The sequence below is a fragment of the Salvelinus sp. IW2-2015 genome, unplaced genomic scaffold (genome assembly GCF_002910315.2).
Source record: "Salvelinus sp. IW2-2015 unplaced genomic scaffold, ASM291031v2 Un_scaffold7056, whole genome shotgun sequence".
NCBI classification, from domain to species: Eukaryota; Metazoa; Chordata; class Actinopteri; order Salmoniformes; family Salmonidae; genus Salvelinus; species Salvelinus sp. IW2-2015.
The window spans coordinates 8,073-12,387 of NW_019948316.1; positions in this window are offsets into that span (position 1 = coordinate 8,073).

Below are 4,315 nucleotides of genomic sequence, written 5' to 3' on the forward strand. Positions count from 1 at the left end.
TGTCCCTTTCCCATTTAACATAGTGACCATTATAAGCCTATCTATGGTGTTGGATTATTGTAACATAGTGGACCATTATAGCCCATCTATGGTGTATGATTAGTAAACATATGCGACCCATATACCATCTATGTGTATATTGTAACATAGTGGACCATATAGCCCACTATAGTAATATTGTTAACAGTGGACCATATAAGCCCAATCTATGTGGATTATTGTAAACATAGTGACCATATACCTATCTATAGTGTATTCATTGTAACATAGTGGACCATATACCCATCTATACTGTATTATGAACATAGTGAGCATATAGCCCATCTATACTGTATATTGTAGACATAGTGACATATGCCCATCTATAGTGTATTATTGAACATAGTGACCATATAGCCCATCTATAGTTATTATTGTAACATAGTCGAGCATATAGCCCATCTATAGTGTATAGGTAACATGGGACCATTATAGCCCATCATAGTGTATTATGTAACAATAGTGGACCATATAGCCCATCTATAGTTATTATTGTAACATAGTGACCATATAGCCCATCTATAGTGTATTATTGTAACATAGTGGACCATATAGCCCATCTATAGTTATATTGGAAACATAGTGGACCATATAGCCCATCTATAGTGATTTATTGAACATAGTGTCCCAGTATAGGCCCATCTATACTGTATTATGTAAACATAGTGGACCATATAGGCCCAATCTATACTGTATGTATTTGTTAACATAGTGGACCATAATAGCCCATCTTAGTGTATTATTTAACATATGGACCATATAGCCCATCTAGTGTTTTTTTTATATTATTGTAACATAGTTGGACCATTATAGCCCATCTATGGTGTCAACATAGTGGACCAATATCCATATATGGGTATTAATTGACAATATGGACCATAAGCCCATCTGTATTAGTGTATTATTGTACCATAGTGACCATATAAGCCCAATTTAGAGTGTATTATGGTAACATATGAGCATATAGCCCATCTATAGATGTATTATTGTAACATAGTGGAGCATTATAGCCGCATCTATAGTGTATTATTTACATAGTGAGCATATAGCCCACTATAGGTATTATTGTAACATAGTGGCACCATATAGCCCATCTATAGGGATAGTAACATAGTGACCATATAGCCCATCTATAGTTTGTATATTGTAAGCATAGTGGACCATATAGCCCATCTATAGTTATTATTGTAACATAGTGGACCATATAGCCCATCTATAGTGTATTATGAACACAGTGACCATATAGCCATCTAAGTGTATTATGTTAACACAGTGGACCATATAGCCATCTATAGTGTATTATTGTACATAGTGGAGCATATAGCCTATCTAGGGTGTATTATGTAAACCATAGTGGACCATTATAGCCCATCTATAGTGTATTATTGTAACATAGTGGACCAATAGCCAATCTATGGTATTATTGTAACATAGTGCGAGCATATAGCCCATCTATAGTGTATTATTGTAACATAGTGACCATCATAGCCCATCTATAGTGTATTATTTGTAACATAGTGGACCATATAGCCCATCTATGGTGAACATATGACCATAAGCCCATCTATGGGTGTATTATTGTAACATAGTGGACCATATAGCCATCTAGCGTGTATTATTGAACATTAGGACCATATAGCCCATCTATAGTTATTATTGTAACATAGTGACCATATAAGCCCATCTATGGTGTACATAGTGGACCATATAGCCCATCTATAGTGTATATTGTAACACAGTGGGACCATACAAGCCCATCTATGTGTAACATAACTGCGACCATATATCCATATATATGTGTATTATTGCTAACATAGGACCATAAGCCCATCTATAGTGTATTATTGTACATAGTGACCATATAGCCCATCTATAGTTATTATTGTAAATAGTGACCATATAGCCATCTATAGTTATGTATAGAACAGATGCAGCATAGAGGAAACACAGAGAACAGTAAGTCACATAGAGGCTAGAAAAGTCCAGAAGCCTGGGGTTTGGTCCATCTGCATTTAACCCCATTGGACAACTTCCTATTGATCATTAATTACATTATTATAAATAATGACTACTTATTATTCACTCAAAATTTGAACTTTTTTCATTTATATTATAAAAATATGTCATTGCCCGTTCTCTCTATTGTGTAGATGATGTCATTCAGTCTTCTGTGAGCCGATTCATATGTCGCCGTTCACCAAAAGAGACTTCATTCGGCTCCCAAACAGCTGTTCGTTCAGTATGGATTAGAATGGAAAAAACCATCACCAAAAATAGTGCATACAAACTCTACAATGCTACCTACCATCATTCAGAGTGGGAAATATAAGTTAAATACATTTTTTAACCTGACCAAATTATTAGATGGCCGGCAACAAAAAAACAGGGACTAAAATAGCTGTCCTTTCACTATTATGATGTGTGCATGGCAACTAACATTTACACACAGAAAGAAAATGCGTGACCAGAATACCATCAGAAAAATTAAAATAAATAAATCACACAAATCATTGTAAGCCAAATGAACCTTTCAATCACATTTTATTTCACCTTTAATTTTGAGTCAAATTACTGAGGTCTCTTCCAGGTGAGCCCTGTATACAATAAACACATGAAACTTCAAATAGACATAATTATACACTACAATTAATGAAAAGCTAAATAAAAATTCATATGAAACAGGACAGCGTCATTAAAAAAACCGCTCCAGAATGCCTCAGTGGTCTAAGACACTGCATCTCCAGTTACAAGAGTCCAATGCAGTTACCTGTTCGGAATCCACAAAACATATAGCCCATCTATAGTCTATTATTGTAACACAGTGGACCATACAGCCCATCTATAGTTATTGTTAATAGAACCTCTGATTGACTATAGATGGGCTTTATGATTCACTATCAGATGTTCTATGAACAATAACCATTATAATCTGTAACTGATGCAGCATAGTGGCTAGAAAAGGTCCAGAAGCCTGGGGTTGGTCCATCTGCATTTACCCCATTGGACACTTCCTGATTGGTATTATTAATACATTATAAATAATGACTACATCCTGCCGTGCTTGGGAGTCCCATAGGGCGGCGCACAATTGGCCCAGCGTCGTCCAGGTTTGGCCGGGGTAGGCCGTCATTGTAAATAAGAATTTGTTCTTAGCGGACTTGCCTAGTTAAATAAAGGTTAAAATTTAAAAAACAATCAAATGACCTAGAGGCACCAATTCCTCAAATCTTAAAGTGCATTGTTGAACATTCCAAACGTAAAGAAACCAAAGGCTGATTTACCTAAACCTCTAGACCCCAAAGGAAATATATAAAACAGTGTCATACTTGAGTAAAAGTAAAGATACCKTCATAGAAAATTACTCAACTWRAAGTCACCCAGTAAAATACTACTTGAGTAAAAGTATTTGGTTTTAAATATACTTTAAGTATCAAAGGTAAAATTAAGAATGTAACGAGAATGTGACTTTTGGGTGTCAGGGAAAATGTACGGAGTAAAAAGTACATTATTTTCTTTAGGAATGTAGTGGAGTAAAAGTAAAAGTTGTCAAATATAAATAGTAATATAAACATAAACAGTACAGAAACCCCCCAAAACTTACTACTGAATGCTAATACATCAGAATGTAGTGGAGTAAAAGTTGTCAAACATAAATAGTACAGAAACCCCCAAAAACTTACTACTGAATGCTAATACATCAGAATGTAGTGGAGTAAAAGTTGTCAAATATAAATAGTACAGAAACCCCAAAAAACTAGGCGCCCGTATGCTAATACATCCAGTGTTTATATGCCAGTAATTAATGTATGGGTACTATCCATACTGCATATCCTGTTTATCTATCCCCTTGGCATAGTTCTGGGTACAGTACAGTTTTCAGGCCTTCCATTGTTGGTTGTGTCTAAGATGGATCATTCTTACACAACCAGTATGGCCGATCGGTGATGTCATTACACCCGGTCACTTCCTCATACGAACCTCTACCAAGATGGCTGTCTGTTTACATATTAGCATTGTTAGCCACACAGCATGCTAACTCGCTACAACTAATGGTGCTGGTTTTATTATTGCTATATATTCAGCCTGCTAGCCTAGCGTGCTAAGTTATTACCTTTGCTAGCTGTATATAATGTGTGCTATGTTTATCATATAATCCCATTGCGAACACCTTACTACATWGAGCCATGATTACATGGACCTCTATTCCATATCAGGTAACTCACGCAAGCAGTGAAATGTGATTGAAAAAACTGATAAAAATACACCTTATGGAACA